The 24781-nt window shown below is 36.0% G+C and overlaps 1 pseudogene; it reads left to right on the top strand.

The window, feature by feature from the left end:
* Window positions 1-4000: 4000 nt before the first annotated feature.
* Window positions 4001-24781, top strand: part of LOC148944056 (hillarin pseudogene) — a 38160-nt pseudogene continuing 17379 nt past the window's right edge.

Genomic DNA, 24781 nt, shown 5'->3' with positions numbered 1-24781 from the left:
AGCCAATATACCGGTTAAACTACACGCATATTCATGTGTAATTCAATGTGGATTTCATATTCCCTATGGCCTTACTACTCTTATTACCGATATTCGGCAAATAAGATAAGGCACTGCGCCAGCTTTATGCAGGACGACTTTGACGGAATTTATTGACATTATATCGCCAGCTTTGACGGGACTTTATCCACAGCTGAAAATGAGAAGAGACGGGAAACAATCATCTCATTGTATAGTTATTTATCATATATTTAATGACAATTACATATATTATCATATATTTATTCATTTTATTATATATTTAATGACAAGTTTAAGATTGTTTTCTTGCAATTAAAGGTATATTCTACAATTAAAATTAATGAATGTTTGTTTTTGCTATACGAAGTAGAAGGAAAAAAAATAAAGAAAAAGCTAAACGAAAATGAAAAAAGTAAAATGATAAAAACTGTTGTCCTCAAAATTATTTAGTCCTTGGCTTCACTTTCATTACACTCAAATAAATAGATTCCTTGCATTTTCCAAACTATTTCCTATATAAGAAATTCTATATTTGAGAAAATGGCCTGAAAATTGATTTCATTGTAATTTGAGAGAGTGCCTAAAAGAATATTTAAGTCTGCCAAATTATAGCAGAAAGTAATTAATATAAATCTATCATAAAACTGCCCGGTTTTATTTGGCGTGGTTTTCTTAGATATACTAAATACATTTAACATCGGAAAACTTAGCCAAATGTTATGAGGTCCATAAACCCTTAAGAAAACCAACAAGGACAGATATAGGAATAAGAATAGCTTGTTTGTTTATTTATTTATTTTTTTTTAGATGATTGGGCTGTCTTTCGTTGTAAAATAGTTCAGTGTCAGATTTGCAATTTTTGCAACAGATGTCTACTAGAATCTGTGCGTGGTATATACTGTGGCATAACAAGATGAGCCTTTGTAGATAAATAAAAAAAAACAAGTTTTTTAAACTGAAAGTAAGGAGCGACATTAAAACTTAAAACGAACAGAACTTATTCCGTATATGAATGGGGTTGTCCCCTCCTCACCGCCGCGATCTTTACGACAAAGTTTTTTATTTTTTTAATAAATAAAGTTGGGTGACAGAGTCAAACTTTAGAGTAAAGAGCAACGTGTTGCGGCGGGGACAGCCCCTTTCATATACGGAATCATTTCTGTGCGTTTTAAGTTTTAATGTCGCTCCTTACTTTCAGTTTAAAAAACTTGTTTTTTTTATTTAATTTCTGATCGTTTTTTAGTTAATGCAGCTTTTATTTGCATAAAAATTTTACTTTTCTTTTGCTAAATGGATGTCTTTACAAATTAACTTACGTAACTAACTTCTATATTCGTATATTTTTCTTCTGGCAAAAAATACAGAGTTGTAGATTTTTGCAGATATGAGCTTGAAACCTATGTAATAGGGTTTTCTGATACGCTGAATCAGACGGTGTGATTTTCATTAAAATTCTTTCACTTGTAGGGGATGTTTCCCCCCTCTTTAAAAAATCAAGTAAATTTTCTCAGGCTCGTAGCCTTTGATGAGTAATACTAAACTTAATAAAATTCATATATTTAGGATCAGCATTATAAACACATTTTTTTGATACATTTATTGACATCAAAATTCCGTTTTTAAAATTTTCGATTACCATTGAGCCGTATCGTTTGTTTTCTTATTGTTTTTTTTATTACGTATATGTTAATACGTATATGAAGGGGTTATACCCGTAATCAAAAACACACACAATAAGTTAAAAGTTAAAAACAAAATTTTATTAACAAACCACTGAATCACAAAGGCCGTTTAATTAGAATAGATAGCTCTTTTGAAAGCACTAAAAAAAAACTGTAGCGTAAAGAGCGAGGTATTGACTTTGGGGAGAACCCCCTCACATACGTTATAATTTCTGTTCGTTTTAAGTTCTAATATTCCTTCTTACATTTCAGTTGAAAATACTTTTTTTTTTATTTAATTTCTGCTCGTTTTTTAAATAATGCTTGGAAATCCGGTGCCCCCTTCATAGACATTTCCCTTACCCCAAATAAACATCCTCTACGGAAATATTCTCCAGAGTAAATCCCTCCTCTAGCCCCCCCTCCAGAAAAAATCCTTCCTGAAAATGGTTGTATACTTCCCAATAACCAATAAATAATGCTGGCAAGTCCAGCGCCCCCTTCATGGCAATTTTCCTTCCCCCATGAAAACTTCCTTCATGAACAGATCCTCCAACATAACCCCTGACCCACCCTTCCCACCCACTTCCAGAAAAAAACCTCCTGAAAACTTCTGTATACTTCCCAATAACCAATACTATATGTTAACATTGGGTAAAGTCCTTAACTTTTAGCCCTCCCTCTGTGTACTTCGGGGAATTAAGTCATCCTAAAAGACATATTTATCTTATTTTTGACCATGCTGAACAAAATGGCTAGCTCAAAATTTTGATCGGGTGACTTTGTGAAAAAAATAAGCGTGGGATGGGGCCTAGTTGCCCTCCATTTTTTTTTGGTCAGTTAAAACGGGCAGAAGAGCGTTTAATTTCCATTCCAATGAGCCCACATAGAAAATTCTAGGACCACTGGGTCAATACGATCCCTCCTAGGGAAAAAAAACAAAAAAACAAACAAACAAACAAATAAACACGCATCCGTGATCTTTCTTCTGGCAAAAAATGCAAAATTCCACATTTTTGTAGATAGGAGCTTAAAACCTCTACAGTAGGGTTCTCTGATACGCTGAATATGATGGTGTGATTTTCATTAAGGTTCTATAACTTTTAGGGGGTCTTTCCCCCTTTGTTTAAATTCAGCCAAATTTTCTCAGGCGCGTAACTTTTGATGGGTAGCACTAAACTTGATGAAAGTTATATATTTGAAATCAGCATTGAAATTTGATTCTTTTGATATATCTATTGGTATCAAAAACCCGTTTTCTAGAGTTTCGGTTACCATTGAGCCAGGTAGCCTACTTACCACGAACTGTTTGATTCTATACTCCTGTGAAACCAGAAGTCATTTCAAATATTATGTTTGTGGTGATGTAATGGCTATCAAAATCTTTTCAATGGTTTGACGAGGCTTAACCCTTTTCTGAAATTAATTTAATCCCCCTCCTCGAAATTCTGCGGATGGTTAGGGGGATAGGGCTACTAACCGAAAGCAAGATTTTTGGAGATAAATGCGGTAGAATTAGAAAATATAGGGTAAAATTGTGAAATTCACATTTAAAATAGAAAAATTGCTATGCTTCTTGCAGGGACCAGACGCCTCTGCTATCAGTTCACTCCTTTGCTATCAGTTCCTCTGCTATCAGACGCCTCTACTGACAGTTCCTCTGTTATCAGACGCCTCTGCTATCAGTTCCTCTGCTATCACAAGTCTCTACTGTCAGTTCTTCTGCTATCAGACGCCTCTGATATCAGTTTACGCCTCTGAAAACAGTTCTTCTGCTATCAGACGCCTCGCTATCAGTTTTTCTCCTATCATACGTCTCTACTATCAGTTCACGCCTCTGCTATCAGTTCTTCTGCTATCATACGCCTCTGCTATCAGTTCACGCCTCTGCTATCAGTTCTTCTGCTATCATACGCCTCTGCTATCAGTTCTTCTGCTATAACTGGTATCAGACGCCTCTGCTATCAGTTCTTTCTGTTATCAGACGCCTCTTCTATAAGTATCAGTGTACCGACTTTGTTTTTGCAATTTAGAAGCCATTTAAGCTCCATAAATATGTCCATAAAAATATTAAGTTAAAAAAACTAATTTTTCCTCTACATTTTGCCAAAAAATCTGCACTTTTAAGCTCATCACGTGGACCCTTCTCATAGTGATCCGTGGTTATGCCGAACTACATTTTTGCACATTTAATCACTAATACAAAGAAAGACAAGGAATTTGATATTTTTAGAACTTTGGATCTTAGGGAAATGATGAGTAGGATCTTTCTTTTTCTAGGAGACCAAAAAGATCTTTTAGTATCATTAAGTGCTGTGGTGTCTCGGCAACTGTAAGCAAATTACTCTAGGATACATTCTATATTTTTAAAAGTGGCAACATTTGACACTTAATTTAAATAGTGAGCTATTCTTGTCCACCTCATCTACATTTTAAAATTTTCTTGTTTTAATTCTAAGAAATCGATTGTTTGATGCCTTAATAAAATTGTACTCAGGTAGACCTAGGGATGTTTTTTTTTACCTGGGAAAGGGTTAACTAAGAGTTAACCCTTTAACCAAATAATATGTCTCAAATCGATTGAGTCTAAACAGAAGGAGGAATTCTCCAAGAAAAGGATTAAAAAATATGGCCCAACCGAAGTAGATTCAAATAGAAAGGTGGGATGATTCCCCTTCCTCATGTTCTATTTTACTTGGAATGTCTCCTAAGATACCAACACGCAAAGATGCCAAAAAATGTTGGTTATATCATCCGTTGACCAGGGAAAGGGTTAATTAAACGTTAAATAATGTGTCCCAGATAAATAAATCCGAACAGAGGGGGTTATCCCTTCTATCGTTTTATTTTACTTGGAATACCTCCTTAAAATACGCTAAGTACCTTAAATATTGGTTATATCAATTAAGGCCTATAAGCAAATAGCCTCTGTTGACCGAGAAAAGGATTATAACTGAGAGTTATATTATGTGTCCCTAATTGATTAGATCCAAACTGAGGAATGGAAGGAGGGATTCTATCTTCTCATATTTTATTCCTTACAACACTCAAAGATGCCGCAAATATTTCTTATGTCATCTTGTCTTTTTTTTTAGAAAATTTGCTAGGAAACGTTTCCACGAATGTTTCCCCACTATTTCTTGGATAGGGTTGTGGGTCAACTCTTTTTGGGGAGCTCCACACCCCTTGGTATTGTGAATTATGTGCTCTAATTGACCCTTTGGAAAGTAGCACTGGGTAACTCAGATCTTGGATGATAGATTTGCTCTAAAGTGTCATCTGGCATTTTGTGTCGTGTATACGATATTAGAATAAATTTGAGTGGCCCAGCATCTTTTCACTCTCCCTGCTATTATTTGCAATGTATTCAAATGATGTATGCATGGCCTTCAGGGTTGACGGCGCCCAGGAAAAAGTAACCCCCCCCCCCAAAAAAAAAAGAAATTTGTGTGATCTAGCAAATAACTAACACATTTATTTTTTTCTAATTTTGGCCGCGGCACCCCACGCGGCCACGGTGCTCGGAGAAACTTGCCCCATTTGCTTTTCTTTTTGAAAGGCCCCGGATGTGTGCGAATGATTAAATTCGTTCACCCGTAGTAAGAGCACATTCATAAAATGCATAATAACAGGATAATGAGAAGTAGGCTATTCCTATTCAAACTTTGGTAAAACAAAACTTAAAGTAGCCCCCCCCCCCCTGCAATTTCCAGGCGATACACTCTTATTTCTAACTAGTCATCGAAAGAGCGTTAACAGGCAACGAATTTAAAGTCCAAATTCCGTCATTTTGCGACTAAATAATGTTAGTTACTGACCCCTAAAACTAATTTACCTCCCAAAAAGCTTTATCAGCAGAATATTGAGCCAAATTTTATCTCTTTTTTTCAGATGCCAGGAATTCAGTTTCGAGATTACTTCGAATTGTGCATATCAGTCTCATAGTTAAGCTCATACTGAGTACTGGCTTGTTTTTTTCTGCTGGCTATCTTTTTCGGATGAGCGAATTTACCTGTCGGCGACACCTTGTGGGAACAGCTTCAAACCTCAGGCTTAAGAGAGTATTAACTAACAGTTCAGTTTGCAAAGTCCCGTTATAAGAGATAGTTTTTAATTTGAGAAATTGGATTTTTGTTGAAGACAGAAAGATTGTTAAGGTAATTATAGTGCTTTTTAGTTAATTTCTATGGGTACTCCTATGTTAAACGGACTCTTTTATATACTGCAATGGAAACCAGTCACGAAAAACCTGTTTTTGACGGGTTAATTCAAGACACCGCTATAGGGTAGTACAATGAATAGCTTGTTTTTCATTGCGTATACGATATTTAAACTGTTGTTTTGGTAAATTTTTACCAAATCATATTATTGAGTTAGGAATAAAGTGGATACACCATTCGATGCCTTTTAGCATCATTTCTATCGGAAATGAATTTCAGCCCCCCCCCCCTAACCTAACCTAACCCCCATATTTGCAAATATATATCCTGAATTGACATATATAGGGGGGGGGCTAAAATTCATTTCTGATAGAAATGATTATTATATTCGTAATCAGTATAAAAAAGACATCGAATGGTATATTAACTTTATTTGAAACTCAATAATATGATTTGGTAAAAATTTACCGTTGTTTTTTGGGGTTTAGGGGGGGAAGGTACCTAGGTTAAGTTAGGGAAACCAGTCACGAAAAACCTGTTATTGACGGGTTAATTCTAGACACCGTTATAGGGTAATACAATGTATAGCGTGGTTTTCATTGCGTATACGATATTTAAACTGTTGTTTTTTGGGGTTTAGGGGGGGGGGGGAGGTACCTAGGCTAGGCTAGGTTACGTAATAATATATGCTATGCTTTACCCCCACCCCCCTAATGTGCAAATATATAGCCCAAATTTGTTTCTAAACTCATATATTCATCCTATTTTATTTTATTTAATTTGCATTAACCAAACTAACACTATATAAAAGAGTCCGTTTAACATAGGAGTACCTTTTATTTCATTAGCATTAACCATACTTGACTTTTTAGAAAGGCCCATATAATGGGAAAGTACCAAAATTTATCTCCTGGAAAAAATTACAATATTTCTATCTTTTTGTATCTTCTATACAAATTATAATATCTTCTGAACTTAAATATAGGCTACCTTCTGGAAAAAACATTCATTATTCAATCTTTGAATTTGCTAGAAACTTGCTAGAATTTGCTAGAATTTGCTTTGAATTTGAATTTGTGTTTTAATGGTAGCCTAAGTCTATTGAAAAAAAGCTTTTTCTGCTGGATCAAGGACCAGTGGTATCAATTCATGAAAATCTACGGGAGGAGGGGGGAATGTATTTTAAATTTTCAGTGTGGTGTATGTTTGTCGTTATTTCAATGAAAGTACCAACAAAGGCATTTCTCAAAGGAAATACCCCCTAAAAAGGCATTTTTCAAATATAGTGGAGGCAAATATCCCCATCCATGCCCCCCCTACTCACGCTTTTGGTAAATAGGCCGTACAAGTGCAAATATACTAATACGGGAGCTAAAAGAGACTATTCCTCAGAATGGTGTTAGTCCTTTTTCATCAAGACTAGAAGAGTATTTTCGAGGTTAATTCAGATATTACTTGAGAGAGGGGGGGGATCTAAAAGGGACTTTATAAAAGCAGGAAAGAGAATAAGTAAGGTGAAATCATGCGGTTAGTCGATAGGCAGAAAATTTAATCATGTACAAATTAGAATATTTCCAGCTACGGCACTGCACAAACCTTGAGTTAAAAAATATTTATTTTAGATGAGCGCACAATTGTTAAGAGATTTACAGGGCATTCTCTGGTTAAAAAGGGTATGCCAGTTAAAGAAAAACCAGCCATAACAGGAAGATTGAAATTGTCAAGAATTTTGAATTTGTCAAGAACTGTCAAATTGTCAAGTCTCTTGACAATTTCTCCTTTTTCGTATTATTTTAGGATCACCCAAGTGATTAATTTTTACTATGAAAAGTTTTGAAGAAGCTATAAAACCTGGTCTGATATCTTTTTTCGAATAGATTTTAAGCAACTATGTATAGGCTACTCACGATAACAGTTTTATTCGAAATATTAGTAATTTAGTTTGTTATCACGTATTCAATATTGTCAAAGCGATAAAGAAACATTCTTGCCCATATCACTAGTATATGGTATATCTTTTCGTTTTATTATTGCTGAACCGTGGTAAGGTAGTTCAGCTATTTGCCTTACCTAATCAACAGTAAAGGGAAAAGAAAAACTTTGCCTTTGTACAAAAGTGAGGAATTGCAACCCGCAGCTAAATAATTAAAATACATCGAACGCCTATCGTTTGATCCTCCTTAAACCGCCTCGCGTGATCAGCGCGCTCAAATGAAAAGCCTTCACATTCCGTATGACCTAATCACGGCCGTATCCGGGGGGGGATAGGGGGTTTGAATCCTCCCTGAAACGTTTGTGCGACTGGTAAAAAACGTATCAATAATGAATATAAACTAATTTTTAATGCGTTTTTTAAAGTTTTTTTTTATGTAACCCCCCTCGAAAAAAAATCTTTTGTAAATCCCCCTGAAAAAAAAAATTCTGGATACGGCCCTGGATCTAATACACATTTCAAAGTTTTTTTTTTGCCAACCTTACTTTTCATTGTTTTCTTGCATTGCTTGCAAATTACAAACTGTGAAAAATCCATCCTAATTAGTGTAATAAGTTTCGCAAGCATTCTTAACTTTAGGAAGCTTATACACGGGTACTTGCGTGTTATCCCGACCACACTCAAAAATTTTGAACTGTTTAAAACCGGTTTTTCTATGTGCACTCTCAAATGACCAGCTTAGCCTGAGTGAGATAAATTACTATGCAGGCATATTTTAATTAGTTATTTTAAGAGTCGGTTAGGTATAATTTTGTTATAAATACAATAATTTATAAATACCATAAACACCAAATACCATGATTTTGTTACTAAAGTATTAAATTTTCATTTTATTTAGGTATATTTAATTATGATTAACCTAGCTTCACTTCTTGAGTTTGGTCGGGGTAAGACGTGAGTACCATTATACACGAAATGCGGAAAGCAGATTTTTCCAGAAGCAGATGTCGGAAAGCAGATGTCGTCAGAAGAAACCCCGCCTTCTCCTCCTTGATGAGTCTCCTTATTAGTAAATAAGAAAGGAACACACCTTTCTCCTCTTCCTCACAAATAGCTATTTTGAGCCAGGAATCGGCTATAGCTATAGCCAGGGTTGCCACCGGTGACACTTTACTGTCACTTTTGACACTTTTTTTTTAAATGGCACTTTTCGGGACACCTGACACTATTAGAACACTTTTTAGCAAAAGTGGTACTTTTTTTGCTAAGTACCACTATTTTACAAAAAAAGCATTTTTTCAGACAAAAAACCGGAAGGAAAACTGTCAATGTAGATATGCATCGATATTCTTTTTTTGTCAGTTAAGATTCTTATCTTAACTCCGCGCGCGGCAATCCACTGAACTCACTGGTGTCCCACAAGAATATCTAGTGACTGCGCCAGTGACGCAAAAATGCACTCTAGCATTTCCGTTCATATTTTTCATATTTTTTCTTTGAACTCTTGGCAATGGACAAATGGATATACATAACCATCATACTAAAAATAAAATTGATACCAAAACTTCCATTATCTTAAATCCTAGGCAATCATTGGCAAAATCACAATCTAATTTCACCTTTTTTTACTTACTTAAATTTATGTTATATCATCACATAAATTGAATTTGGACGTACTTCCTCATTTTAGTTATTTCATTCCCACTAATTTTTGCTTGTAAATGTGCTTTCACGCTGATACTCTAAATGCTCGTTTTTATTATAAAGGTGCTTTCATATTGATACTCAAAATGCTAGTTGACTGTTCCTATGCCTTAGTCCCTGAAGACATCGTAAAGAAAACTTTACTGGGAGTGGCGAGAGTTGTCGTGAAACTTATTCTGTTCAAGTTGTGATAAGCAGATTAGATAATATAGCTGTCTTATTGTTTTTCCACTAGTTTTTGCCAAATAAATTATTTGAAAGAGTTAGTGTCGGAACCACTATTAGTTGTGTTTATCCACAGTTTATAGATCCACAGTCTATATTCTGTCTACTGTGTGTTTATCATAGGGTCATCAATAGCTACGATCTATGTTCGTGGCTTTCTCTTCAGCATTTTCGGAGAAATGAAAAGTTTCAAGCTCCTGAATGCACTGCAATAATCCTGATAGTCCATTTTATGGAAAAACTGGATGAAAAACTTTCAACGTAGACGAGTATTGCTGTCCTTTTTTTTCCGTTTTCTCAAAAGAAAAAACTGAAGGTTTTTCCTCTTTTCTTTTTCAGTTCCTTTTTCACGCTATGAACAAAGACTGCTCGGAAAAAAAAGAGAAGAAAGTACTTTTTGGAAAGAGTTTCCAATTAATACCGTATGCACCATTTGTGTTTTAGCAGGTTTTTAGGAGGGGGGCTGGAGAGTTCAAAAGAATGGAATTGCTGCGCAAAGCTGGAAATCAGCACCGACTAAGTAAAAAAAAAAAAAATTATAGTTGATAGATGGCATTAGATCCGATATTTCATGTTGGAGAATTTAAAGATGCGGAAAACCACGCAGGGGTGATTCCAAGCGGATTGGACAATATTTTCAATTTGAAAAGCTTGTTGATATCAAATGTTTGGAAAATGACACTTTTTATACAAAATTGACACTATTTTGCCACCCAAAGTGGCACCAAATAAACCTGCTGCGTGGCAACCCTGGCTATAGCTTCAATACTAAGATGAATAAGAAAATTAGAACAGTGTTCTACTTAAGCATTAATAACAATATTCGTCTTATTCACGTTATCGCCTAAAAATGAAGGATCGTTATAACCATTGTTCGCCTATTAAGACAGACCTATACACCAGTTAGGACGATATTTTGAGAAGAATATTCTGTGTTTCTTCTCTTTATTATTTCCTTGTCATGGTTGCAGCGGTAGCTGCAACCTAGTAAAGAGCGAACCACAGCCCATAGTAACCAAAATTTAAAAATCGCGTTTAGAAAAAAGCTACCCAGTGAAGAAAATTCCCACCTGACCCTGATTCAGGAATGGTAATTATTATTTCGGTTCGTCCTGAAACTAAAAGTTTATTGCGAAATGATGATTTCGAAAAAAGCCCGAAACCGCTCGAAAATGGTGTCATATCAAAATAAAAAGTGTAACACTGGAATCAGCATGGTCGAAAACCTTTTACAGGGAAATTACAATCTCCTGCCCTGAGCAACAAGGAAAATCGCTTTTTTGCATGATTAGCACTGATCTGTCTATCTTTTTTCTTTTTCTTTTTAGCAAGGCTAGGAGGTGGCCAAAGCATCATAGATATATATGTAATAGCTCATTCGAATTTGTTTAATAACCATTGTTCGCCTATTAAGACAGACCACTACACCAGTTAAGACGATACTTTGAGAAGAAATTCTGTGTTTCTTTTCTTTATTATTTTTCTTACTAGTAAATATAAGGCGATTAGAATTATATGTATTATTGTTATTTGTTTGCTTCAGACAATATAATTTCTTCTCAAGCCCTTGAAGTGATTCAAATCTCTAAGGAAGACTTTAAATAGTTTTTGCTGGTTAGCACGATTGCTGTTTTGCCGTTTAACGGATCAAATGGTTCTTGGTAACGAACTGTAAGTAAAGAACGACCCGGCTCTATAGTAACCGAAAACCTAAAAAACGGAATTTTGAAACCAATAGATACATAAAAAAATCGTATTTTTATGCTGACTTTAAATATATAAGTTTCAGTGTCGTAATAAATTTTGTCTTACCCGTCAAAAGTTACGATCCTGAGAAAATTTGCCTTATTTAAAAAAAAAGGGGGAAACACCCCCTAAGAGTCATAGAATTTTAATAAAAATCACACCATTATAAAATCAGAATCAGATTCATTATAACAGAGAACCGTACTCTAGAGGTTTGAAGCTCCTATCTGCAAAAATGTGGAATTTTGTATATTTACCAGAAGAAAGATCACGAAGGCGTAATTATTTTTGTTTTTTGTTTTTTGTTGCGTTTTTTTCCTCAAGGGTGATCGTATTGACCCAGTTGTCCTAGAATATCCCAAGAGGGCTCATTCGAACGGAAATTAAAAGTGCTAGTGCCCTTTTTAAGTGACCAAAAAAATTGGAGGGCAACTAGGCACCCTCCCACGCTCATTTTTTCCAAAATCACCCGATCAAAATTTTGAGATAGCCATTTTGTTCAGTAAGGTCGAAAAATCTAATAACTATGTCTTTGAGGATGACTTAATCCCCCACAGTCCGCGGGAGAAGGGCTGCAAGTTATGAACTGTGCTATTGTTTACATATAGGATTGGTCATCGGAAAGTATACAGACGTTTTTAGGGGGGATTTTTTTGCCGGGGGAGGGGGGGGAGTGGGGGCGGATATTACATGGGAGGATCTTTCCACGGAGGAAGTTTCCATGGGGGAAGGGAATTTTCTATGAAGGGAGCGCCGGATTTCCCAGCATTGTTTAAAAAATGATCAGAAATTAAATTAAAAAAACAGATTTTTCAACTGAAAGTAAGGAGCAACATTAAAACTTAAAACAAATAGAAATTATTACCTATATGAGGGGGGGGGGGTTCAAAGGGCTCAAAGTACTTTCGAAAGTGCTACTTATTCTAATTAAACGGCCTTTGTGATTCAGGGGTCATTCTTAAAGAGTTGGAAGAAAATTCGAACTCTAGCGTAAAGAGCGAGATATTGACTAGGGGACGAATCCCCCCCCCGTATACATAAAATTTCTATTCGTTTTAAGTTTTAATGTTGCTCCTTACTTTCAGTTGAAACAAATTGTTTTTTTTATTTAATCTCTTATTAGATTGGCTTCTCTTCTCAGTTTGTCAGTTCTCTTATTTACCAGTTGGCTATTTGGCGCAGAAAAAATACTTTCGTGGTAAGCCGTTCAAGCGGCTCCAGTCCCTAAGGAGGGCTTCAAAAGATTTTTTTGAGAGTAAATTCCTGATCTGTAAAACTTATTGACAGGCATGTGCACCATGGGAGGCATTTGTTTGACAATTTTAATTTGAGACGATTTTTACTGGCTTAAGGCCCGCTTTATTTAGGCATGAATCCAATGTAGCTGAGTCTGATCTATGACTAGCAATCAGAATTCTAGAAAGCAATATAGCTGATGATTTATAACTTGCGGAGAAATTTCGGTACTTATCTGTTAGCCAGTACACACTCGAGAAGTTGGATCTACAGGTACAGGGTTGAAACATCTGAGACGCTTGGGAAATAGATAGGATTTATATAATTTTGGGCTCTATGTTTGCACATTAGGGGGGGGGGGGTAAGTACAGCGGGGCTGCATGCAAAATGTAACCTAATCTAACCAAAATACAAACTAAATATTTGCTAAAAATATAGCTACAATGTAGTTTTCCACTGAGCCGAAGGTAATTGTCTCTGTATATAAACAGCAATAAACCGGTTACTGTCTGATTTTATAGATTCAAATTCTCGAGTATGTACTGGCTAACAGATAAGTACCAAAATTTCAGCTCTAATCTTATAACGCTTAAGATTAAGTATATCAATTACCGAGTTTTTTTAAATATTCTGCTTCCTCAATAAAGTTGCCAGACGCTTCACTGTCAGTGGCGGTAGTAGTTTTTAAGCCCTAGGTTTCCATGTTCAATCCAACTCTTATAATTTTCCCATTCTCTTTGATATTACCTACTGCTTCTTTAACGTACCAATGACATCAAAATACAAACAATTGTTACCCCTTGACTCAAAAGTGATCTAGAACAAAATCTCGGGGGGGGGGGGGATGTAACAAGGACGCCAATAATTGACCAAGTTCACAAGTTTATTTAAAAAAAGGATAAAAAAGAGAAAAAACAAATGAGGATGCCAGACGAATCTTGAGGGGTGGTCCTCCCAAATCCACCCCTGCCTTGACTCATCTTAAGCCTTTTTACAACTGAAAAGCACGACTTTCTAAGATTTGCTTGCAGCTGCACTGTCTGCAGTAGGCCTTTCAGTTAATGCTGCCAAATGTGAGTTTTTGTGTTTTGGGAGTCCTCCACAAGCATCGCCTCTTTGCTTGAGTTCTTCAACTATACCATGTTCAGCACAGTTTATATAATTATCTAATTATATAAACTGTGATGTTCAGCAAGTATTAAATGGTTAGGTCTATTTTTTCCCACGTCATATTCGTCTACTTGCTCCGCTATTACGTCCAACGTGCTGAAAAGTATACGGATCGGTTTACGGAAAAATTTCACCCAATTGTGGTTGGTATAACCAATAAGGACTTAGCCGTCTTTGTTCTAGTTTTTGTGCCCCTGCTGTTTTTTATCTTTCTGGTTTTGCTTTCCTCCTTCATAAGAAGGATACGAAAAAAATACGTTCAGGATATTTTAAGTTTTGTAAATATCTGCTGCGTTTGGTTCGGTGGTACCAGAACCATCTCGGCGCCCTCGCGACTAAAACAAATATCTGCGGATCTATGTTTTAAAACTCAGCAAATTATTGGTGTTTTTGACCTTCTTGGGCCATTTTTTGAATTGTGTTAATTTATTTATGCTGTATTAGAATCGTATGTTTATGTTTGTTTTTTTCTTTTTGTTTACTCTACAATTCTGTGTATTTTGTAGGTTATAAACAAATATTACTAATATATATTCACAATTAAAAAGTATTATTTTCTAAGATTTGTTTTTTTTTTATTTAAAATTATAAAGTTTAAAGGGCAATACCAGATTTTCTTAAATGGCTTAAAATAGGTAGTAGGCCTGTGCACTCTTATGTCTTTGTGCATTTTTTGCTTGAGGGGTTCAAAATTGTTATGAACCATGTCCATTCATTTTCTTTTCAAAGTATCAACGCAACAAATTACTCGAAATCGATTTTTCGATACGCTGCTAAACCGAATTCGAATCACTTGACAATCCGTTTGGCATCTTTATCCGTTGCTGTTATTTGAATGAAGCTAGCCCATAGAAACGAGAACGATTAAGAAAATCCCGAAAATCCTTAAGTCATTTTAAGTCCTTTAAGAAAATTCCGAACGAGCCAATGAATTCTCCGGCGACCGCATTAATTCATCTATTAGACATGGCACATAATGGTGTTGCTGAATTCAATGAAAAGAAATATTATAGTGGCGCCAATTCGTTGAAATGCTGGGAAGGAGGGGGATAGTCTCGATGACTTTCAAATAAAGAAACCAAAAGATGTAATTTTCAAAATCCGGGGGGGGGGGGGGTATTTATGTTATTTTTATGGAAATACCAAAAAAGATATATTTAAAAATCTAGGGATGGGTAATTACCCTCAGCCCCGTCTTTTATTAACACCCCTGAATACACAAAGAAAACACTGAAAAGACTATCAAAGAAAACGCTAACAAAATAACAGGACTGTGAATACTGTTGGATGTATTCGACAATAGCCTGGACCGGGTAACAAACAGGAAACAACAAAAAAAAAGGTTCATATAATAAAGGCTGCTTTGTCGACATGTTCACCAATATCCCGGGGATTGTGCTACCAGGAGCTTTGTTCTTTAGCAAGACTTAGATAGTCCATTTCTCATTTGCCTTTTTATACATTTTTATACTTTTTTTTGCCTAGGGGGTGAGTGACCCCCCCCCCCCCAGCCAGTATCCATGCCTCTATTTGTATGCAAGCTATTGTTATATGTCAAATCAACAGTATGGTTCATTAATTTTTTCTTCAGATGTCACCAGCAGTGGTAACCAAGCCTCCTGATATTGGACAACAGTGGCTTTTGCGATTAAAGCCAATTCGAAAACATGAGGTATCAAGCCCGTATGTTTAGCTACGATTTTCCCGCATGTTAGATTATTATTTCTTGTTTTGTCTGGCCATACCTATATGTTTCTATTTTTTCTATCCCAGTCATTATTCCCTGTTTCCTGTTCCTCGTCTATGTCCTTGAAACCATTTACTTTGCTTGATCTGAATGATCTGATGATAATAATAATAATAAAAAATGCTGTTTTTTTTAACGTTTTGAAATGTTTTAGTCCTTTATGTAAGTTTGTGCCTAAAAGATGTGCAACTAGTGCCTAGTGAATTGAACTTTATGTACATATGCACGCAAGTATGTGTCTGAAACCTGCATAGACTGGCTAAAGAGCATGGTCGTATCCAGGATTTTTTTTACTGGGGGTGGGTATAACAGATTTTTTCGGGGGGGGGGGGACTTACAAAAAAAACTTCAAAAACGTGTCAAAATTTGTTTTTATTCATTTTTACTACGTTTTTACGCGTCGGACAAACATTTCGGGGGGGGGTCAAACCCCCTAACTCCCCCATGGATATGGCCTGCTAAAGAGCATGTAGAACGAACAAAACAACGTAAAATAAAAAAGGAAAACCGGAGTTTCTGCTGTTTTGAAGTACCGGGGAAAAATAGTTGGTCAATTTCACTCAAATTCCGACCCCTTATTCCCCTCCAAAAACTTTTCCTGAAGGTGTAAACTAGATCCCCGGGTCATGAGACAAAATAGATATACCTTTGAAACTATGTATATGTTACTATGAATGTCCAAAATCTGGTTAATGTGACATTCACCGATGAATGTCTGAAATTCCTTTTTCTCTGCTTGGATTCAATTAGCTTTACGAATTAGCCTTTTCAGTCTTATGCAAGCTTTGATGGTAAAAGTTAAGTTAAGTCAGGTTGGGCTAGGCTAAATTAGGCTATAAATCTCAGAAATGGGTTAAAAACCTAACCTGTCACCATCAAACCATGCATAAAACTAATTAAATTGACTGGCAACGCTGACTAATTCCAAAGGAGAAAAAATGGTATTTCGTACATTTACCGGCGAATGTCGACATTCACCAATTTCGGACATTCACAGTAACATATAAACATCGTCCCCATGCAATGAGACCCATCGACTGCATTAGGGTTTCCCAACCAATTTTGGGCCATGTCCCAAGACATTTCTGAAATTCTGATGTCCCCTCGTGATATTTAAATTTTCTTATTCCAAATTTTACGTGTGTTCACCTGAAAGGAGCATAAAAGGCCATTAACTTGGTATTTTTTGGGTCGTTCCTCTAGGAATTCCTATAAAATTCTAGGAATTCTAGATCGTTCCTCTAGGAATTCTAGGAATTTTCATACTAATGAAATATATTGTGTGAATACAGGATCTTTTATATAATGTATAACGCCATTGTAATGCTATCATGTATCATTTTTGCTCTTTAAGAGCATTTGAATGTGACGTCGTTCACATGATTTTTTTTTTCACAATTAAGGCTCTAAAGCAGGGGTGGCTAACCCAAATTATCTTGCGGGCCACTTTTGAAATGCATCAGAACTCCGCAGGCCACATATAAAATTATATATACCCATATTAGATTTATACATATTATAGAAATTTTTTGGAGTGACAAACTGAAAAATAATGAATTTTTATCAATTATGTCTACTATTATTTTTAAATATAAATGTATATAATATCATAGGGAGCTCAGTCGTACTGCCAAAGTTAGGAACGTTGTTGCCAAAATGTATTATCTTTTTTTCCTTTAGGCCAGGGTACTTCGTTTCGAAGGGGATGTCCTTGAAACTTTAAAAAGGGCTCATTCGACTGGAAATTGGTTTGACTTATGCCCTTTTTAATAGTCCAAAGTGATTGGAAGGCAACTAACACCCCTTCCACGCCCACCATTTCCCCAAACACATCCAATCAAAATTTTGAGATAGCCATTTTGTTCAGCGCAGTTGATTTCCAGATAAAAATTATGTTTTGAGGAGGAAACTCCCCCACAGCCCTCAGGGCAAGGGTTTTAATTTATGCCCTGGGGGCATATAAGAACGATGTTGGCACAATGTATTATTTTGGCACAATGTATGAGATAGCCATTTTGTTCACCGTAGTTGATTTCCAGATAGAAATTATGTTTTTGAGGAGGACACTCCCCCACAACCCTCAGGGCAAGGGTTGTAAGTTATGCCCTAGGGGCATATAAGATTTTTATAGAAAGCGTTGTCGCAGAAACTTCAAAAAGGGCTCATTTGATTGGAAATTCAAAAGGCTAGTGCCCTTTTTAATAGTCAAAAGTGATTGGAGGGCAACTAACACCCCTCTCACGCCCACCTTTTCCCCAAACACATCCAATCAAAATTTTGAGATTATCATTTTGTTCAACGTAGTTGAAAGTTCTGAAACTAGAACTTTGAGGATGACACCCCCCCCCACAGCCCTCAGGGCAAGGGTCCTAAGTTATGCACTGGGGGCATATAAGGTTTTTATAGATAGCGTTGTCGTAGAAACTTCAAAATGGGCTCATTAGATTACAAATTGAAATGGCAAGTTCCCTTTTTAATAGTCGAAAGGGATTGGAAGGCAACTAACACCCCTTCCACGCCCACCATTTCCCCAAACACATCCAATCAAAATTTGAGAAAACTATTTTGTTCAATGCAGTTGAAAGTTTTGGAAATTATATCTTTGAGCAGGAAACTCCCCCCACAGTCTTCCGGCCAAGGGTTATAAGTTATGCCCTGGAGGCACACAAGGTTTTTATTGAAAGCTTTGTCGTAGAAACGTCAAAAAGGGCTCATTCGATTGTAAATTCAAAGGGATAGTGTTCTTTTTAATAGTCGAAAGTGATTGGAGGGCAACTAACCCCCTCTCATGCCCACCTTTTCCCCAAACACATCCAATAAAAATTTTGAGATAGCCATTTTGTTCAACGTAGTTGAAAGTTTTGGAAATTAGGTCTTTAAGGATGACACTGTCCCCCCCCCACAGCCTTCAGGGCAAGGGTTGTAATTTATGCCTTGGGAGCATATAAGGTTTTTATAGTAAGCGTTGTCGTAGAAACTTCAAAAAGGGCTTATTCGATTGGAAATTGAAATGGCTAGTGCTCTTTTTAATAGTCGAAAGTATTTGGAGGGCAACTAACCCCCCTCTCACGCCCACCATTTCCCCAAACACATACAATCAAAATTTTGAGATTGTCATTTTTTTTTTTCAACGTAGTTGAAAGTTCTGAAAATTATGTCTTTGAGGATAACAAGTCCCCCCAGCCCTCAGGGCAAGGGTTGAAAGTTGTGCCCTGGGGACATATAGGGTTTTTATAGAAAGTGTGGTTATATAAACTTCGAAGGGGGCTCATTGGATTGGTAATCAGATGTTCTAGTGCTCTATTTAATAGTCAAAGTGATCAGAGGGCAGCTACCCTCTCCCCTCTACACACACGTCGTATTGTCCCTAAATGCATCGCATGAAAACTTTTAGGTTGCCTCTCTGTTAAAAACAGTCTAGATAAAATCTGACAAGGCTTTTGGTATTAAAACAACTCCTGAATACTGGCGGTAAGGGTTGTAAGTTATGCTCAGTGTGTATTTATGGGTCTAATGGACAGTAGGGTTTTTTAAATTTAGAAGACGCTCAGTATTTTTCCCTGAAAAAGACTATGTCAATATAAAACGAACAGAAATTAATAAAAAAAAACTTTTTTTACAAAACAAGTTTTTCACAAAAAGTAAAGAATTCCATTAAACCAAAAATCAACAAAAATAGAATCAAATAATCTGCTAAGCATACAACTACCACAAATCAGTATTAATAAATAAATGAAACCCAAAACAAACAGAAACTAAAAAAAGTCAAACTCAAAACTAGCAGAAATTAATCTGAGCAGGGTTATAAACCCTATGCTTTCTAAAAGCCAGAATATTCTTTGTACTTTACTGAAAAAAATCTGTTAAATGTTTTCACTTTTATAACTTTAAGAAATCAAAAATTAATTAATATTTTAAGGAATAAGTATCAGCATTATGTATGTTAAACTGACAATGCACATTTTTTCAGTAAATTTATTTTAATTTTTTTCAATAAAGTACAAATTATATTCTGGCTTTTAGAAAGCATACAGTAAATTTGCCTAAAACCGCTGAAACTGGAATTCCTTCAATGTCCAAAATAATATTATATAGATAGAGTTTAAAAAACAAACAAACTGAGAATGTACTGTTACTCCCCTTGTTCTGTCAGGTAAAAGAAAAAAAAGTTCCAAACTGAAAAGCAAATTTATAATAACAATTTAGTCGGATTTTGAGCAAAGGCGTAGACCTACTTATTGGCCAGGCTGGATCCCGGGGGTTTTTGTCCGGGGATTTTTGTCTGGGGAGGGTTTACAAAAACAAATTTACAAAGCATATCAAAAATTTGTTTATATGCAATTTTTTTACTTTTTTACGAGTCGAACGAAAAGTCCAGATGAAGGAGGGGAGGTCAAACCCGCTCCTTCTGGAAAAGCTCTCGCTTACTTGGATTGACTTTGAAAGTGCACACAAAGATGTGATTACTTTCCTGTAGCAAAAATTTCTCTTTATTCTTATCAGTTTACATCTTTGGCGTATTTGCCTAAGCCAATCATACTATTTCTTGTTTCCAGAGAGACAAATAACCCCGCCTGTTTAAAGCCTGATTGGTTTAAAACCGCCTGTGGGAAATTCTAAGCCAGTAAAGAGAGCAAAATGTTAAATCCAATCCAATTGGTTCCTTTGAGGGGAACTTTTAAGCTAGTAAAATGAACGAAAACGTTTTGAGTCATAATTTTTTCACAAGTAGTTCCTCTGTTTCTCTTTGTTATGCATAAAAATTGTTTTTAGCTTTATTTGCATGGAATTGGTTTCAAGTATTAGTTTCAATCTTAAAATAAAGCTTCTCTTGAATGTCAACTTTTGACAGGAGATATATAGAGACTTAACCTTAATTAAAAAACATCTTTCTGTATTCTCTTTTATACCAATTAACATATTAAAGACGTTAACTAAATATTAACTTACCGTCTTGATTTTGTAATTAATAAACAGCCAAATGCTTGAAAAACGTACCGTGTTCCCTGTCAATTTTGGAACATCACACTCACATTAACGTCAAACTGTCTTTTGTTATTCTAAAGCAATCAGATTATATTTCATCATTTCGAAATACTGATATTTTCAGTTCCTTTCATCCTAAAATCTAACATGTTCTGTCTCTTTTATTTACTACTGTTATGCCCGAGCCGGGCCGTAACCTGGATTTTTTTTTCGAAGCAGGGTTTTACAAAAAAAAACTTTTAAAACGCATGAAAAATTTGTTTTTATTCGTTTTTGTCACGTTTTTACGGGTCGGACGAAATTTTTTTTTGGGGGGTGGGGGGAGGGGTCACACCCCCCTGTCCCCTGGATACGGCCTTCTGCCTGCGCCAAATTATTGTTACCCTTGTCGATCAAAGCAAAATTACGCACAACTACAGCGTCAATTATGTATCCGCGCAATTTCTAAATTTGAATAACGTCGAACATTCAAGCACAAATTTTGGGATTGACCCATCAGATTTAAGGCGTTATAGTACTTATGTATTATACGAAAAACACTCGAGAAGTGAATTTTGGTTAATGTCAATGAAATAAAACAAAATGTGATGAAAATATAATACTTTATTAGCAAAATTGTGAAAACTACAACTTAGAATTATGTGCCCAGAACGCAGAGATGTCCTTAAGAATCGCGTTGAAATAAGTTCTGCCTTTACTGCCGGCCGCCACTATATTCACTGTATTCTATCACTATGCAGTGCATACTAACCGGTTATTGTCCTGTCTGATCTTCGCGATCCAAATTCTCGAGTCTTTATCTGATCTTCACGATCCAAATTCTCGAATGTTTCTCGTATAATACATAAATGCCAGCGCAATTCTTGAAAATAAAAAAGATAGATGCTTAGAACATCCATTTGTCCTATACACAAGATCAATCGGGAAAAAATACAAAGGCCTAGCTATTTGACACGAGCTTTTCTAATCAATTTCCTGTCATTTTAATTTTCGCTTTGATGATACAAATTTGACATTAAAATAAAGAAAAAAAGCATGCCATTTATAACCATTAGCTTCTTACTATGCTTTTTTACACGACCTTATCCAATGGAGGGGCTACCCGGTTTGAACCTTCTCCCCCCGACAAAAGCATAGATCAATTTCTGTTGTGTTTTGTAGCCGCTCCCCCGAACAAAAATCCTGAATCCTTGGGCGTTTGATTCAAGCTGCCAGATTTATGGCAGCTTGAACAGCAGATTTATGGCAGCTCTGAATTCATTGAGTTCAGTATCAAATTTGCGATTTAGGTGTAAAATATCAGCAATCCTGCTAAAACCCAACCTATTAGAACATTGATTATTTTGTCTCAAAGCCAAATGAAAATTGCCTATGGGCTTTCTCGCGGCTTTTTCGAATGAATTCTGATTTTAGGATTTGTTTGTTGATACTATCTCCTGGTTTCCGTAGTGACTACTCGCCCATATTATTTGTATTTTTCTTATTTCCGCCTTGAAAAAAATATGCAAGTTTATTGACTCAGCAACGTGTTTCATGGGACTAGGCATAATCGATAGACAGTTTTAGTAACCGCGTTTACTTAGTCCGATCAGGGAGTTAATTCACGAAATGTAGGGGGGGGGAATTTTTTACTTTCGTAAAGGCAGTAATAAAGCACAGAAAAATGATTTTTCAAAATATTGTGGGAGCGTCATTTTTTTTATATATTTGAAAATGAAAACACCGAGAAAAGTGTTGAATCGCAAACTGTAAATTGCAGACTTGAAGTCCTGGCTTGTTTTTCGCAATGCTCAGAATGCAGTGAAAAAGGATTAGGCTACACTGTGTACGGGGACATTCACCACCACTTCTTCAAAGTAGCACAAATTTGACTGTTAAATCCGGAAAAAGACGCACACAATTACGGGGGGGGGTATTTAAAATAATTTATAAATTACAAATTGTATGGTAACATCAAGACGATGATGGTGGTTAACAAAAGTCAATTCTATAGACCATATATAAAGAAATTTTAACATAAAAAACGGCGATGTAGAATGCGCTGCTTACATTTTTCATGTCATTATGAGTAGACAAGGCCATATCCAGGGGTGATGGTTACTGGGTTTAAACCTACCCCCTCCCGAAATTTGTGTCCGGCTCGTAAAAAAATAACAAAAATAAAAAAAGAAATTTGTACGCTTTGTAAAGGTTTTTCGTTAACCGACCTCCCCCTCCTTCCCGAAAAAAAACTCCGGATACAATCTTGTGAGTAGGTACATCAAATTAAATGTGTTTAATTAAATTTGCATTTATTGGCCACGGTGTTTGGTCTGCCAAAACTCATTTTGTTTGAATTTCAAAATTTTTAATCATATTTTGACCAGGGCCGTATCTAGGATTTTCGCTCGGGGGTGGGGGGTTACTAGTGATGGATCCAGTGGGCCGGGGAGACCCCCCAAGATTTTTTTTGCGCGCTCATTCCTTGTTTTTTCTTTTTTTTATAAAATATGTGTCATTTTGGTCAGTCATTGGCACCTTTGTCACATTGGGCCCCCTAAGATTCTTTTATTAACGCCCTTGTCACATTAGGCCTCCCCAAGATTTTGCTCTGGATCCGCTCCTGGGGGCCAAACAAAAAAGCTTTAATAAAGGTATCAAAATTTATTTATATGGATTTTTGCTATTTTTTTACGTGTCAGAGCAGCATTTCGGGGGGGGGGGGGTCAAACCCCCTATCTTCTCCCCGAGATACGGCGTTTATTCTGACTCAATTAAAATAGCCATGCTATTTTAGTTTTTTGTTTTGTTTTGAAGACCTAATTTAACCAACTAATCTAAATATAGATTCGTTAGTATTTTTACGAAATCGCAAAAAGCTCGCTCCTATTGAAGCTATCGATTTTTTTATTTATTTTTTTTTTTAGCAGGTGTCCTAACTACGTAATTTTTTCGTTTGTATTAGTTTCGTTTCATTTTTCAAGTCATTTTGGTCGCCAAAATTTGGCGACAAAAAGATTTACCACCTGGAAATACCAGAACGTTCAGTAAATAGAAAATGACAGGCTTGAGTGTTTGCTATTTTTTCCCAGTCTGCCAATGCTTGCCAATCTTAACCAGTAATTTCAGTTTAATTATCGTTCATGATTCATAAATCTCTTAGCCTCGACATTCATTTTCCTTGGTTAATTTTACTTCAGGACAATGTAAAAGATAGCCAGTCGTTCCGTGCAGCATTGCTAAGGCTTAGAAATAAACTGCATCAGTTTCCTGAATAAAATTAAACAAAACGGATTAATTTGTACCATCTAAACAGCAGGTTACAAATTTGCCATAACAAGAAGAAAATTCTCAATAAGCCACAGCTTGAACAGATATCCGGGTTAGAAAGAAGCAAATAAAACCAAAATGTACCGGGAATTTGATTTTACTAAAACAGCTTCCAAATATACCGCATTGTACCAAGACGTCAAAATTGTACCAAAAACGGCTCAATCGTACCGAATTGGTAGCACTGGTTCTGTGTCTTGAGAAGTGAAAAAAAATTGGAGGCTTTGAAGGTTCAGTGTGCAAAAATAGGCTTGAAAATTAGTGTTAAAAAGACCAACTCATTTAGAATTGAGGAACATGAGGTGATGTCAGGTAACGAGAAAGTTGGTTAAGTGGATAGCTTCACTTAAATGGGTAGTATTAATAGTAAGTATGGCGGATGAAGTGAGGATGTAAAAAGTAGAATAGCCAAGGCCCAGGGATATTTAGCAGGTCAAATAAAGCTTGAAATAATCTGAAGGGGCGCTTACTACTACGGACAAAGGATCCACTCCACTTGGCTAGGACGGCCATCCCCTTAATATTCTTAGGAAAAATGTGCAAGCTCATTTTTTTTCACAGAGTTGTCAGATAAAAGCACATCAACGGTTACATTAAACCAATATCTTTTACCTTAATATTCTTAGGAAAACTGTGCTAGCTCGTTTTTTTGCACAGAGTTATATCAGATAATCAGTTATATCAGAGTTAATCAGATAGAGAGTTTTGCATTGTGCCATGCGTTTTTGGAATTGCACCAAGCGTAGCAGAACAGTGCAGCACACATGGCGGTACTTATCGGTTAGCTGGAACCCACGCGAAAAGTGAAATTTGGTTAATACTAATGAAATAAAACAAAATACGATGAAAATATAATTTTAGAAACAAATTTAGGTTATACATT

The sequence above is a fragment of the Artemia sp. Qi Xiang Cuo genome, chromosome 14 (genome assembly GCF_049724085.1).
Source record: "Artemia sp. Qi Xiang Cuo chromosome 14, ASM4972408v1, whole genome shotgun sequence".
NCBI classification, from domain to species: Eukaryota; Metazoa; Arthropoda; class Branchiopoda; order Anostraca; family Artemiidae; genus Artemia; species Artemia sp. Qi Xiang Cuo.
The sequence above is the reverse complement of the archived record's forward strand: the minus strand, read 5'-3'. Positions and strand labels throughout refer to the sequence as shown.